The sequence below is a fragment of the Adiantum capillus-veneris genome, chromosome 11 (genome assembly GCF_014529385.1).
Source record: "Adiantum capillus-veneris isolate H3 chromosome 11, ASM1452938v2, whole genome shotgun sequence".
NCBI classification, from domain to species: domain Eukaryota; kingdom Viridiplantae; phylum Streptophyta; class Polypodiopsida; order Polypodiales; family Pteridaceae; genus Adiantum; species Adiantum capillus-veneris.
Genome location: NC_140941.1, coordinates 146497601 through 146513643, shown reverse-complemented (window position 1 = coordinate 146513643; position 16043 = coordinate 146497601). Strand labels below are relative to the sequence as shown.

Sequence of the window (16043 nt, the reverse complement as noted above, 5' to 3'; positions counted from 1 at the left end):
CCGTTAATTTCAAATCGCGACGTTGTCGATTTGCTGCCTTCTTGTGTCTTTTTTGAGATGTTGCTAGAGCCTCCGAGACCTTGGCAAAAGCAGTGTCCAAGTTCCTCGTGTACTGGCCGGCTTCAAAAATCTTATCTTTCGTGCTTAGGAAGGGTGAAACCTTCATAGCACCTTCAATAACCTCTAGTGGCAGCCTTCCTTGTCGAAGAGTGGATCGTGTTATTGTAGGCCAATTCCACCAAGGGCAAGAACTTTTTCGATTGAGTCTTTTGAGTAGAAATGTAAGACTTAAATAAATCCAGTACGACTGAATTTGCAATCTTAGATTGCCCATGTGTCTGCGGGTGGAAAGATGACGAGAACTGCAACCGTGTGCCAATGTTCTCCCAAATAGCCTTCCTAAACAAACTCGTGAATCTGGAATCTCTGTCAAAGACTATGGTCTCAGGCATGCCATGTAATGTGAATATCTAGGCAATGAACAATCTCGCTAAATGATCCGGCTTGACTGTTTTCTTCACTGGAACGAAATGAGCTTGCTTGCTAAATCTGTCAATAAAAGTCCAGATACCATCGTGCCCACTCTGTGTCTTCGCGAGATCAAAAATGAAATCCATATCAATACTTTCCCAGGGGCGGGTGGGAATGGGTCAAGGCTGTAACAATCCTTGTGCTTTATGTCTGTCAAACTTGACCTTCTAGCATACCAAGCAACTGTGTACAAAATCGTATACATCCTTCTTGAGTCTCGGCCAAAAGAAGTAATGCTCCACGCCTTTCACGGTGGTATCAAGGTTGCGGTGACCCGAAAATGGTGGGCAATGGCATTCAGTTAGAACCTTTTCCCTCAACGGCTATGTAACACACAACATCGTTTTCTTCATCAAGTAGCCATCCCGTATGGAATATCCCGCTACTACCTCCCCATTCTGTATTCGTGTGAATATATCCGAAAAATCTGGATCTGTGGCGTAGTGATCGACCATGTCCTCGGAGCTTCTATGATGAATCGCGGAAATAGCGAAGACCAACGACTTCCGAGACAAAGCATCTGCCACCAAGTTCTTCTGTCCCTAGGGGAAATGGACAATCTGGAAGTGAAACTGTGACAAGATGTTAGTCCATCGCATCTGCTTTTTCCAAAGCTGCTTCTGTGACAAGAAGTAGCGTAAACCTTGGTGATCAGTGAAGACCGTAAAATCGGCTCTGAGTAGGTAATGTCACCACTGAGTAAGAGCATGGATAATCCCCAAAAGCTCTTTCTCATAAATTTGTGCTGTCAATTCCGGCCTTGAAAACAATCGGCTCTCATAGGCAATAACATGGCCTTCTTGGATTAAGACCGCACCCAGACTATGACCACAAGCATCACAATATACTTCGAATGGCTTAGGCAAATCCGGCAAAGTCAAAACTGGTCCCGTAGTCAATTTCTCTTTCAAACTCTGAAAGGTAGTTACCTTTGTGGGTCCCCATGAGAAAGGGACTCCTTTCTGTGTCTGAATATGCAAAGGGGAAGCAACCTCTGCAAATTTTCTAATGAACCGCTGGTAGTAAGAACATAAGCCCAGAAAGCTTTTTACTTCATGAACATTCTTCAAATCGGGCAAATTTTCTAATGAACCGTCGGTAGTAAGAACATAAGCCCAATAAGCTTCTTACTTCATGAACATTCCTCAAATCGGGCCAATCACGTATAGTCTCAATCTTGGCCGGGTCCATCTGTACTCTTGCTGCTGAGACGATGTGTCCCAAAAGTGTATCTCCGGTAATAAAAATTCACTCTTCTTGGTATTGTTTACTAACTTGTGATCTCGCAATGCGTGAGAGACCTGTAGCAGATGTTGTCTATGTTCGGTCTCATCCTTGGAGAAGACTATAATGTCATCAAGGAAAGTGCCAACAACAGTTCTGTACTCGTTGAAAATCCTATCCATCATTCGGTTAAAAGTCGTTGGAGCATTGGTAAGGCCAAAAGGCATCACCAAAAAATTATATAAATCGAAGGTGGTCCGAAAAGCTGTCTTGTAGACATCTCCCGGCGCGATTCGGATCTGATGATATCTGCTTTTCAAATCGATCCTGCTGAAACAAGAGAATCCTGGTAATCTGTCAAGAATATCATTGACCCTCGAAATCGGAAATTTGTTCTTGATGGTGATTTTATTAAGAGCTCTATAATCAATGCACATTCTCCAAGATCCGTCTTTCTTTAACACCAACAACACCGGAGAGCAGCAGGGTGAAGTACTCAGCTGGATAAGACCCTTTTCCAAGAGGTGTTTCACTTGGTTCATAATCTCTTCATTTTGGGCTCGACTCACTCGGTATGGTGGCCGGTTTGGTGGTGTGCTTCCAGGTATCAGATCAATAGTATGATCCTCAGGACGAGATGGTGGCAACTCGCCTGGCAGGCCCTGAGAAAAGCCATCGGCATGAGAGTGGAGAAAATCTTGGTGTTCTTTATCAAGTTCAGATATATTTGTCGTGTGTTCCCTTCAATTTCACATCAAGTACAATTTTTTTGGCACTTTTCATTTTGTCAAAGTCGCTTTCTTCTCCCGATAATCGACCACGGCATTGTTCTTATGGTACCAAGGACTCCAAGGAGGACATCACAACCTTCCAAGGGCATTATGTAAAAGTCCTCATGCCCCAAATACCCTTGACAGTGCAACCAAAGTTTGCCAATGATAGGTGTAATGGCTATGTCCTGTCCGGGTGCCCCTAGAATTTCCTCTGCTTGTGGTTCTATCCGATCGGGGGTAATCTCAAGCCCTGCTGCCAATTCAAGTGAAATGAAGTTGGCCTTGGATCCTCTATCTAAGAAAATCAGGGCTTCTTGATCTTTCACTTTGCCCCAAGCTCGGCAAAGTTCTGTACTTTCATCAATTGTGCTTGGGTCAGTACCCATGCAATTTGGAACCAGTCCTGCTTTCACCTTGCCACATTCCTCTGCTGCTCTAGAACTCTCTGGTCTGTCTTTAATCTGTTCTTGTTGTGCCTTTTTAGGGCACTTCGTTGAGACATGCCCATGTTCCCCGCATCCAAAACACTTCCCCTCTTTGATGTAGTTGGCCCTCTCTCGTAGAGTGAGCCCGGGTCGTGAATCCTTGTCTTTCTTTTCTTGGGAACTCTTTCTCTTTCTACTTCCATTATTAGAAGTCTGTTGGGTTCTCTAAGTCAAGATCTCATCTCTGGAGTGAGTCAAATTGACCGAATGTATCGCAAAACCTTGTTTCGCATGACCCATCAATTCTTGAATAGAGTTTGACTTTTGCTCCAAGCAGTAGTCTCGGATCTCTGTAGGAAGTCCGTAGCAAAACCGGTCAATCTGTTCTTTAAACGAGGCCACCTTAAATGAAGAGGCTGGTGGAAAAGAGCTCCAAAATCTCTCGTAATAAGCGTCCAGAGAATCTTTCTTGGTCATTCGAAGATGATTCCAAGTAGTTCGTATATCTCGTTCACACTCCCGAGTCAGCCAAGAAGAAATAAAAAGCCTTTTGAATTTCGACCATTTAACGGGAGCTTCCTTTCTCTGAAGAAGGGTGGACCACCATGTTCGAGCATTTTCCCTTGAAGAAATATGTAGCCCTCCTAATCTTGGAGTGCTCTGAGTAATGCCCTCCAGAGAAAGCTATGTCAAAACTACTGTATGAAGGCCAAAGCCCTCGGAACATCTCAAAATCCAAAAAAAGAGTCAAACTTAATTGACTGTCCACCTTCTTTGAATTCTCTTACTCTCTTGCTTTTATCTTCGAGGAAGTCATATTGGTTGGCTTTATAAAAGTGCTTCTTCTTTGGATAAAACATGTGATCATCGGAGTCCGAACTGTCTGAGGATGAGTCCTCTGTAGAATTGTCAGAAACTGGGCGAAATTTAGGCTTCTTTGCCTTTTTCTTGCCCTTTCCGAAGCTTTGATTTTTGCTTCCCTTTTTGCCTTTTTCGCTCGAATCAGAAGAGCTAGAAGAACTATCAGAAGAAGAAGAACTGGGTAGTCCTTCAAATCGTACATGCTTCTTTTGCTTTCTCGCTGATGCAAAAGAAGATTGACGATCCAAATAACCCGGGAATTAGTTCCTTTCTTGTGCTTTTTCTCATGCTTTTTGGATTTGTTGTTTGCGTCCAAAAGCCGGCTAATCTGTGTTTGAACCAGCTCTTGTAATTCTTGCTCTGTAAACATACTCGGAGAAGGAGGTTTCTTGATTGCCGGTTTGATGGGTGGCTCTGTGGCCTTCTGCCACTGGGTGTGTACTTCTGCGAGGGATTGTTGAGTCAAAAATTTGCAAATTTTGGATCCTTCGCAATTTTAATCATCTGCTTTGTTGCCTCGTCAACCAATTGTCGACGTTCTATCTCTTCAATCTCGAACTGAGTAGGCCGAGGTGGGCCATACTCTTGCTCTGATTGCTCATGAGAATCTTCTCTGTGATCTCCACCTGCATTCACAGATGCGGTAGGAGATCACGGGTCCTTCACAATTTTAATCATCTGCTTTGTTGCCTCGTCAACCAATTGTCGACGTTCTCTCTCTTCAATCTCGAACTGAGTAGGCGGAGGTGGGCCGTACTCTACCTTTGATTGCTCATGAGAATCTTCTCCGTGATCTCCTCCCGCATTCGTAGATGTAGAAGAAGTCGACTGATTTTTGATGGAATCCATAAGTGTCGCGAGATGAGGATCGGATTTCCCGGTAGAAGAGAAATCGGCCGTGCTTTGATACGAGTGTAACAAACTTGTATACCCCAAGTCAAGATTCTCTAACTCGACACAACACAGATTCACGTCAAAACAATTCACAAAATTGACAGGGCCCAGCGTAGTTTCGTGCCAAGAAGTATTGGCCCCAAAGATTGGTGCCCCTTTCGGTATTTCTTTTGTATTAATCTGTGTTCAAAGTACAAGATAGCAGGTAGGTGCTCACTCTCAGATTCTGCGTCCAGATGCTCTGAGAAGTGAAGCACTGCCTACTTCTTTTTGAGTACAAGGGATGCCCAAAAGCAGAGCCTCAAAATCTCTAACTGTAAAAGCAGACAACATTCAAAAGCAACTGGGTGTCAAAATCTGCCAAAAGCTGTCAGTGCAATTTCCGGTAGGCCGTACGGATAGTCAGCGTGAATTGCGGAGTTCCGTACAATCAGCCTTATTAGCGGGATTCCGTACGCCAGCCACTTGGTTTAAGTGACTTGTGTTCCCAGGGGTTTCCTCGTCAGTTGGCCATAAGTTCGGACAACTTAGGGAATTGCCACGTCACTAGTTTGTGACATTTATCTTTCCGAGAAAAAGATCCTTCCATTAGTTAAGGAAAACTGCTCATAAGGCTACCAACTACCTTTACTAGAGAGGGCTACATTGAAAGCATGGGGAGACTCCCAGTGAGTAAATAAAATATATACAATGAGGCTAAATCACAAAATGGGAGGAGGAAAGAGCCACAAAGGTAGCCGGTAGTGCCATCTGGGCACACCTTGGACCAGGGTGAAGAAGGGCCTTGGGCTCCCGCATGCGGTCAGAGTTGCCCCGAAGTCTCTCGAATTGACCCTTGAGAGTATGGATCAACTCCAGCCAAATCCACGAACAGTCTCCGCTGGTGGGACAAGGCGAGCCTTGAAGATGGAGAAGCGATGGGCCGGCCAAATGAACCAAAGTGTAAGGCCCCAACACACCTCTCTCTCATTGCACCACTTGTCACGAGGACGTGGCAATTGCTAACCTTAGTTGTTGGTTTCTTTCCGATGATTTTCGTTTAATTTTTGAGACCCTCTTTTTGAAGTTGCAAATGGCCGGACATTGCAAGGCGAGTGTGAAACAGTAGTATCACCCGCAGACAGGAAGTTGGTCGGCATTGGAATTCGTGTAGTAAAAGGGTGTCTAGGTTGAGTTCAAAGTCATTTAGGTTCCGCCGCCGCACTTAATAGGTCGGTGGATACTAGGAAACACTCAATGGAGGCAATGTGCCAAGGTGGGGTCACCCATCGAAAATCACATGACAACTGGGCTACATTTTGGTCCATGTGGTGAAAGGTGGTCGGATAACAAGGGAGAGTCCAATGGAAGCAACTCCTAAAATCTAGGGAACTGCTATTTTGGGCCATGAAATCTGTTCACTCCACAAAATAGCAGCTCCAGAATGACAAGGGGAACATTCTATTGCTCTGTTGCAAAGTCAATTGATGCACCAGTTGAGATATTTTTAAGCTGGAAGCCCAATGCGGGAAAAAGTGCCACATGGCGGCTCCAAAGTGACTCGCCAAGCTTGCATGAAGAGGGGGCGCCCATATTAAGAGAGAGCTGATTTTTTATCATTAAGTGACTACAGAAAGTGTGTGAGTAGTTGGTGCAGGTGATGAAGCTTCAATGGAAAGCTTGCCTTCTCCCTTGCTCTATGTAGCGTGATGATTCCGCTCTCGCTCACCTCTCTCCCCTTTTGAATACAGAAACGTGATGCCCCGCTCGAGGGCTATTCATATGTATGTACAGTTGTGTGGGTCATGCGCGATTGCCGAGGCAAGAGCCTCTTGCACAGGTATGGATTAGCTAGTTGCCAATTCCGTGCAGGTACAGGTGAATTTGGAGAGATTTCACGCAAGAAATCTCATCCTATTCCAAGGGCAAGTAGCCCTATAGGGGAGCTCAAGGACTAGCTATGGATGTGACGGGCTTGCAAAACGGAGCCCAAAACAGACAAATACAGTCTGCTTTGTATTTTTGCAGGTTTAGGGTTTCATCCCTAAATGGTCCCTAATACCCCGAGGAGGTTCGGGGACGCGAGGGGACCGTTGTGCAGGTGTTGTGGTGCATTTTCAGGGCAGAAAACAGAGAATTCAGCGTGCTGCAGATTCTCGCCAGGTTTTGCAAAGTGTCCGTATGTGTCGGAAAAGTTACCTATTGTGTGGGGAATCGGGATATTGTTTGTGAAGCGTCCTAGTACAATTGTGTTGCCAAAATTGGGCCAGATCAGGTTATTTTTGGCCCAGATTATGCAGGGCAGCTCGTAAGAGATCACAGGTTTTATTCCCTCTTGAATTATAATAAAGAAATACCGAAAGGGGCGCTAGTCTTTGGGGCCAACAGGTGTCTGCGTCTGCTTGGTAGCACTCTAGCTTCCAAGACGTGTATGTTGAAGTGTTAATTCTCGTCCCAGGTTTTATTTGCAAGTTTCTCTGTGCCCTAAAGGCTAAAGTAAAGTTTTGGGTAAGCTCTGTAGCAGGCTGAAGTGTGGGTTGACCCCCTTGGATCACTACCATCCTGCTAGTCGAGGATAGCTCAAACTGGAGCGTAGGTCTTGTGAGGGTGGATCAGGCAATAATACCCCAAGTGTAATGTTGCAATGTGGAGAGAGCTGGCATCAGTCGAAGAACCTGAAGTCAAACCTGCTGTGCCATGGGGTAGTCCCGTAGAAAGTGACACTGACTCTCCCAAGGATGGTCAGAAGCTCTACAGGCCGCCGAAAAGCCACTATGTACTTGCCAGCTCCCCACCGTTGTAGCTTTGTGTGCAACTAGCCACTGGAACAAGGTGAGTCGCGTCGGCTGTCTAGAGTCCCATAACCGCTCCCAAAAGCCTGACCAATGAACTATTGTAGCAGGACGAGCCTCTCTCTGTGCTGCCAGTATGTGTCGCCCCAGTGGGGCCCAGTCGAACAGTGTACTAAAAGAAAGGGACCCCAGGGTGGTCGGCTAAAGAGAAGGGGTCTCTCCAAAACCAGTCTCCACGCCGCCCCAGGGTCCCAATGCACTCGTAAGAGGGCAGCTCTATGAAGCCCAAAGCCTCCAATGGCCTATCTCAAGATCTGCTGGGTCAGGATCTGTGACACAGATCTTCCGACAGATGCCCACTACTTGTATCCTTTGAAAACAACACTCTGCAACCTGTGTAGCCTCTACTGAGACTCTGTGTAGTCGACCCTCTCCGTGGATCTCAAAGAACATGGGGGGTACGGACTTTGAGCATGCATGAACTGCGATGAGGACCTCCAATCACGTGTAGCGCCCCATGCATCTGGGAGCTGCGGTCTCTAGAGGGGTGAGCCAATCTAGTGGTAGAGGGCGCGAGCTTTTTTTTAGAAATAGGCCACTTGGCAAGGCTTTGCAAGTGGGTAAAACTTATTCTACTGCCTCTCCTTCTGCTATTGCTTCTTCTAGGGTTTAGGCCCCTCGGCCGGGATTTGCAGGTTGGCTCCGTTCTTCAGTGGCAACATCAGCAAATTGTGACACTAATACCCCCAATAACTAACAACACAAAGTTTTTTTTTTTTTAATTTTACAAAAATTGGACTCATTTTGAGTGATAAATGTATACGTGGAAGGTTGAACGGGAATTCCGCGCTTTGTGCTGGCTCTGCCACGTGGCAGACTGTACAGATTTCTGCGATTCACGCTCACAGCTTTTCGGAGCATATGGTTTTGGGTTTGTAGGGCTTTTGATACAATGTTTTTGGGGCTCTTCTTTTGAGCATCCCTTGTAGGAAGAATAGAGTCCTTGGGGCCTCACTCTGCAGAGCATCTAGACACAGAGTCTAAGAGGAGAGGTCCCTTGGGAGTTGTATTTTGCAATAATTAATGATAAACAAATACCGAAAGGGGCGCCAGTCTTTGGGGCCAATACTCTAGGTGCGGACTCCTCCGTGCCGTGTCGACTTCTCTCCCTATTAAAGGTAAGTGATTTTGAAGTTTTCATTGGTGTCTTGCTATTGATTTCTCGCTTGGAGTGTCCAAGCCTATTACAGTGGTATCAGAGCTCAGAAAGATTCTTGTTGTATGGAGGATCCAATCCCTTCTGCAACACACACAGATTCTCGAGCGGAACATGGCAGAACAGTCGAGATTTTATCTGTATGTGAAAGAATCTTCGTGTCCTAACCGCGGACTTATTAGCCATTGCCACCCTTTGTACATCGCGCATTGGGTGTGCTCCTGTCTTCATTGCTCTGTCCTAAAGGACATAAGCCATAAAGAACCCATGGGTTTTCGCGGAGAATCCTACATAGATCACACGTATCGGTGTATAGGCAAAGAAAAGTTGAAATCTTGCACGGGAACTGAAGAAAAGAATGAAGATTTGGGAAAATTTTCGGCAGAGAAGTTTGCCAAAGCGGAGTAAAAGCGTGAATTGCAGGTTGACACGTGTGAAAAGATTAATCAAGTACTCCAGAGACCCGAGATTTGCGAAACACCTGAAGAAGTACTCGATTGATGAGATTTGCTCGAGATGGCGTGAGGCCATTGATTCTCCTCTCAGGTCAGGAGGAAAGTTGAAAGAAAGAACAGACAAGTGTAGAAAAGCGGAACCTATGCTCGGAGAAAGAGTTGGACATAACTCTTGAAAAGAAGATGAAGCAGAGGACCACCAAAAGATAAGCCAGAGAGTTGGAGAGCAGCAATTGAGCGTGGAAGAAAAGGAAAGAGGAAAGCTGGATTGGTACTAGATTTTGTGGGGATAGTTGACGAAGGAAAATGCCGAACTTTGCAGAGCATGGGGAAAAGTGCGAGACCCGGAAGCCCTTATCTTGTTTGATGGAGTAGCCAAGGCCAACTTCATTTCAACCAAATTGGCGGCTCAACTTGGAATTACGCCCTAGGAAATGGGACCACCGGTCGAGGCTGTTCTGGCGGCACTCGGACGGGATGTTGCCATTACACCTATCATTGGCAAACTAAGTTTGCATTGTCAGGGGTATTTAAGGAAGGGTGTGACGTCCTCCTCGGAATACCTTGGTTCCCCAAGAACAATACCATGGTCGATTATAGGGCAAGGAAGGCCATCTTCAAGAATGAGGACAAAGAGATGTTACTTGATGTAAAACTAAAAGGAGAGTCCGTCCCCCTTGATGGAATCAAATCTTTTTGTTTATCGATCTTTTTGAAAGAACTGAATGATGATCAAAGGCCAAATATGTCAGACCTTGAAAAAGAACAACAAGATTTTCTACAAACTGAGGCTGACTGTTCTTGAGGGCTTACCAGGCGAGTTACCTCCTCCTCTTCTTGAAGACCACGTGATTGACTTGATTACTGCTAGTACACCACGAAACTGGCCACCTTATCGAGTTAGCGGAGCCCAAAATGAAGAAATAATGAATCAGGTAAAAGGACTTCTTGAGAAGGGTCTCATCCAACCTAGTATTTCACCATTTTGTTCGAACTTCGCCTGTGTTGCTGGTATCGAAGAAAGATTGAACATTGGCACTCGGTTGCAGTTCTCGTCCTCGTTCCACCCGTAGATAGATGGCAATCTGAGAGAGCCAATTCAGTGGTTTTGGATTTGTTGAAGTCTCAATGGGAAAAGTATTTGCCCTTGGTGGAGTTTGCCAACATCAACACAGTTCATTTTTCGACAGGAAGGCGGCATTTGAGGTATTGAGGGTGTAAGCACCTCCCCCTGTGGGCCCTTTGGTGTGTTGAAGAAAAAAGGAAGGTACTACCATTTCTAAGCACCAAAGATAAGATTTTCGAAGCGGATCAGTACATGTGAGATCTGCACACTACTTTTGCTAAGGTTTGCAAGGCTCTTGAGAAGTCTTAAGCACGGCATAAGAAGGCAACTGACAAGCATCGATGCGACTTGTAGCTGAAGGAAGATGATTGGGTGCTCTTCGGTTTGAGAAGGCACGCCCAAGGGAACGAAAGTGAAAGGAGCGGCTTTCTCCAAAGCTAAGTATGCGATACTATGGCCCTTTCCAGATTCAAGAGAAGATAAATGATGTATCCTTCAGATTGAAGTTGCCCAATACCTGGAAGATTTACAATGCTTTTCATGTAAATGTATTGAAACCTTTTAAGGGTGAGGTGCCAATTGACAGGGAGCTTGATGAGCAACCTCAAGTAGAAGAGAGCGAGGAGATTCTTGTTCTGCAACAGATACGGGCTCACCACAAAAGGAAAGTGAAAGGTAAAGTGAATTGCGGTTCTTACTTAGTCAAGAACTCTTTGGCATTGGATGTAAAGTGGATGGAGGAGGACCTAGGAGATACTTCTCGGATACTGGAAGTTTATTTTGAGGCTTTCGGTCTAGCTTCGAGAGATCCCAAAGATCAGCAGAGTTGAATCTGGTGCAGACGGGACTGCACAAGAGGGGAGTTACTCCGCTCCTTTGTCACAGATTACCTAGATGGAATAAAATCACTTACATTGGATTTCAGGGATACTAATGGGGCTGATAGTATTTTGTTGTATGACTTTATGAAAGAAGTACTTGGAATGGGGAATTCCCGAAATGCATTCGATATACTTGTGCTCTCTCATGTGAGTAGTGTTTGAGTGCATGCTTGAAAGAGAAAATGACTGCAGCATGATGAGATGGACATGATAGCATTAAGAATTAGTCAATCGAGCCATCTGTGGAGATGTGGGATAGATTTAGACATAGTTTTTGCATACGTCAACCACACGTCGGACGCACACTGGTACGGAAGTACGGAACAAGTACGGATCAGACTACACGAAAATTCCACAATAGCCTACTACATGGGATACTTAAAAGCCTACATACTACACCACCATGTTTAAAACTTTATGCAAAAATACAAAACCATCGAAACTTCAGAAAGTAGAATTTAGAGACTAGGTTGTGGGCACGGGAGACGCTTGAAGGTGAGCAAGAGAGGGCGAGAGGATGGGCTAGCCGCTGATTTGCATCTCGCAGCTCGCTGATGTGCCCAAATCTCACGCTCCTTGCAATGCCTGCATGACAGAGTCAGCAGCCCAACTCGGGTGGACAAAAATTTGTAGGCGAAAAATTTTTGCCCAAATTTTTTGCCGGGTATGGAATCACTTTCCGTACGCTTCCGTACTCGGACCAGTACGGAAGTACCACTGGGCAATCACACGGGCAACGAAAAACTATGGATCTAGATGTGATTGCTAAACATGTTGCCAAGAGATCATGATCCAATATCTTGATGGACTTTGTGTGATGTGATTTGAATGTTCAGTGATTGTCGTCTTTGTGCAAGTGCTGGATATATGTTGTCTAGTGCGTCAGTGCTTAGAGTCAGTATCAACTGAACTGCTTGCTAGCTTATGTTTGATTTTGCAGGCATAATTGAGGGTGATTACAATTCTTTTAAGAGGGGGATATGTCACAAAGTGAGGACGTGGCATGGCCCACTGGACGCACTCCGGATAGAGGGAGGTCCAACCTCTGGTGAAAGATGCAAATAAAGTCTTAAAGTCTTACCAACTTACACAGCCTAGCCGAAAGGCCCTAATTAAAGAACTTGAAGCCCAAAGGTGTACCAACTTATGGTACCCCGGCGGAGGGGCCTAAAACCCTAAAGAGCAAAAGCTTGCACTCTGAAAGAGGGTTCCGTAAATCGTGCTGACATGCTGACGTGGCAGGATATTCGAAGAATCCGCGTTTTGTGCTGGCTATGCCACGTGGCAGGCTGTACGGATTTCGTAACTCACGCTGGCAGCTTTTGGGAGCAGACGCTTTTGTGTTTGCAGTGCTTTTGATAGAATAAAAGAGACCCTGGGGCCTGCGGAGCATTTGGATGCAGAGTCTAAGAGGAGAAGTCCCTCGGGAGTTGTACTTTGCAATCATTAATAATAAAGAAATACGAAAAGGGGTGCTAGTCTTTGAAGCCAATACTGCTAGGCGCGGAACTCCGCTGTGTCGTGTCGACTTTCTCTCTCTCTATTAAAGTTCAATGTTTTTTTTGTTGGTGTGTTGCTATTGATTTCTCACTTGGAGTGTCCAAGCCTGTGACAGTGAGCTCTAGAGGTAAGAACCTTGATTCTCTAGGATTCTGAGTGAGAAAAAGAAGTTCCTAGGAATAGGGTTTGACTGACATTTGGAAGCTGAGGCTTTGGACTATCCTCGAGTCTGATCAAGAATGAACCTGGTATTACGTTCCGTTCAAGTGCTTCTTAAAAGACTTCTCCAAGTAATAAAGATGCTGTTTGGGGGGGGGGTAGCTTATTTTCTAGGCTCGAGTACTGTGTTCATATTCCCACTCTCACTCTCTTTCTCTCGATATCGGTTGGCTTTAATATTAAGCGATAAATTCTATTAATCCAAGTATATTTGATATTGTTATGCACTCTGGTTTGTGACATATTCCATTGATTTGAGTCTATTGATCATTCATGTGCACCCCTGCTTGTGACAGTGGTATTAGAGCAAGGTCTCCGCTCTTTCTCTGCAAAGGAGGATAATTGTGAGGAAATATGAGAAGAGCCATGACGAGCCAAGGAGAATTGCTGAAGAGAAACTTCAACACGTACGAGCTCAACTTGCAGAGTTATAGTAACTTCTTACTCTGCCAAATGTCCAAAGAGTTTTCTAGGGCCTCAAGAAGCTGCAAGAGAGGGATGCCGAGGAGTATCAGGAAACCATCACTGGAGGTAACAATCGGCAAGAGGAAAACGAGGATCAAGGTACCAATGGGCAGAAGGGATTCTAGGATCAGAACAACCGGTCTACCAAGAACAAAAGCCAGAACGCGTTCTCTCTTCTGAATGATAGTAAAAAAATATCTATCTCTTGTCCATCATATTCTACCTCTCACATAGTATGTAAACCCTCTTTTAAGAGGAAAACTCTCTCTTTTAAGAGGAATGGTGATGGGCCGCCACTGTCGAATCTCATTCAAGGAGCCTCCCTCCTTGGGGATAAGGTATATCAGACCCTCACTCATGCTATCAGACATCTCTCTAATGTACAAAATGTGTTGGTGGGAGTCAAACCATCCTCCGTTGGGCAACTACCTTAGGGAAGTTCCTTGAGGGCTTCGTGGAGCTCCTCCAACTGGAGAGGCATCTCTAGTCACGGACGCGTCTCCTCAGTAACTAGGCAAGGCATGTATTCTAGCGCTTGCTCAATTGAAAGCAAGTCACGGTAAAAGTCAGTAGCAACTGCACGCATATCCTCAGGCTATGTAGCAACTGACCCATTAGGCCTCCTCAACTGACAAACACTAGTGCATGCGTGTTGAGGACACACAGTCTCAAAGAACTCACCAGTAACTCTGTCTCCCATCTGGGTCCACTGAGATGCCTGACGATGGAAGGCATGTTACGCAGAGAAACACTTGCAATGTGGTTAAAATTCTTTTTTTCACGTCAACTTGGATATTAGATGAATATGCAAGAGATGTCATCATGCCTTGGCATCACTTGAACATGACTGAGAAAGATACGTTGGATGACTAGCACCAGAGGTTTTGGGATACTTGTCGAAGATTCTTTGGAAAGACCAGATTGAGCGGTTTTGCTATGATTTGCTAAAAGAAATTCAAGACTATGCTTTAAACCAAAAGTTTGAATCCATTCAGAGACTAATGGACATGACTAAGCAACGATTTGAAATGCATGCGGGCTTATTGACTTATGCAACCGGCAAGATAGTATCCACCTCAAAAAGGCAAGAGTCTGCCAGTGACGAGAATGAATCAAGGGAACCAGATGATAGCTCACCATAGGATTCCGGAGAATCAAAGGGTGCCGACGAACTAAGGGAATCAGATGCAAGTTCATCAAAGGATTCCAGAGAAAGAGGAATGAGATGACAGTGCTTAGGATCCCAATGATGGACTCTGACCTGCCAATGGACAGGGGAAGCGAAAGACGCTACTTACAGGTCCCATGGCACAAGGAAAGAAAGGAAAAAGGGAATCAGCTGGTAGATTATAACATTCTCCAGATCCAAGATAAGATTTTTGAAGCCGAACAGTAGACGAGGGACTTGGACACTGCTTTTGCCAAGGTCTGGGAGGCTTTAGAGAAATCTCAAGAAGGACATAAGAAGGCAGCAGATCGACATTGTCGCGATTTGAAAATAAAGGAAGACGGTTGGGTGCTCTTACGTTTTGAGAAGGCATGCTTAAGAAACGAAAGGGAAAGGAGCGGCTATTGTTTCCAAAGCTTAGCATGAAGTATTATGGCCCTTTCCAGATAAAGAAAAGATAAATGATGTCTCCTTTAGACTCAAGCTGCCCGATACTTGGAAGATTCACAATGTATTCCATGTGAGTCTCTTGAAACTTTTAAAGGTGATGTGTCAATTGATGGGGAGCCTGGTGAGCAACCCAAAGTGGAGGAAAGCGAGGAGATACTCGTTCCTGAATAGATTTTGGCACACAAGGAAAGAAAGATGAAAGGTAAAGTAATTCGGCGGTTCTTGGTTTAACTCGAGAACTATTCTGCATTAGATGCGAAGTGGATGGAGGAGGACCTAGCAGATACTCCTCAGATTTTGGAACTTTACCTTGAAGCATTCAGTTTAGCAGAGTCTACTCCGATAGAACCCCGAATTCAGCAAGTGTGAATCTAGTGCAGCGGGTTTGCACAAAAGGGGAGTCACTCCGCTCCTTTGTCAACGGATTACCCCGATTTTGAATAAAGTCGGTGATGTCCTCTTTGGGTTTCAGGGATACTAATGGGCTAACCAGTATTCTGTTGTATAACTTTATGACACTAAATTCCCGAAAAAGAATATGATTGATTTGTACTTGACTTGTTTGAGTGTAGGAATTGAAAGACGAAATTATTGCAGCATTTTGGTCTCATAAATCTCTACAGACATGATCGCAAATAAGGATTAGTTAATTGCGGATCAATGAGGTCCGAAATGGATCTAGATGCGATTAGTAAATACATTGTTGATGGTCATGGTCTGAGATTTGGAATGAATTTGTCTATGATTTTTGATGTGATGTCGAGTGGTGTCATGTGATGTGACTGTCAATTTGTACGAGTGCTAGATGTGTCGTGTCTAGTGCGTCGGTACTAACAGTCACTGTCTATTAAGACAATTTATGGCCTCTGTCTATTTTGCAGGAGTAATCGAGGGCGATTACAATTCTTTCAGGAGGGGGGTATGTCACAAACTAATGATGTGGCAGTGCTCGGACACACACACACACACACACACACACACACACACACACACACACACACACACACACACACACACACACACACACACACACACACAACATGGACGTGATGACGTGGCTGTCAGTACGGATTATGGCAATGTATGCTGATTGGTTGACATGACATCTGTACGAAATCCCGTAATTTTTGTTGGCCTGTTGATG

General features: G+C 45.0%; 1 protein-coding gene across 4 annotated transcripts in view; it reads left to right on the top strand.

The window, feature by feature from the left end:
* LOC147448177 (glutamate--cysteine ligase A, chloroplastic-like) overlaps positions 1-16043 on the top strand; it is a 141356-nt gene that overhangs the window by 80877 nt on the left and 44436 nt on the right. The window lies entirely within an intron of this gene.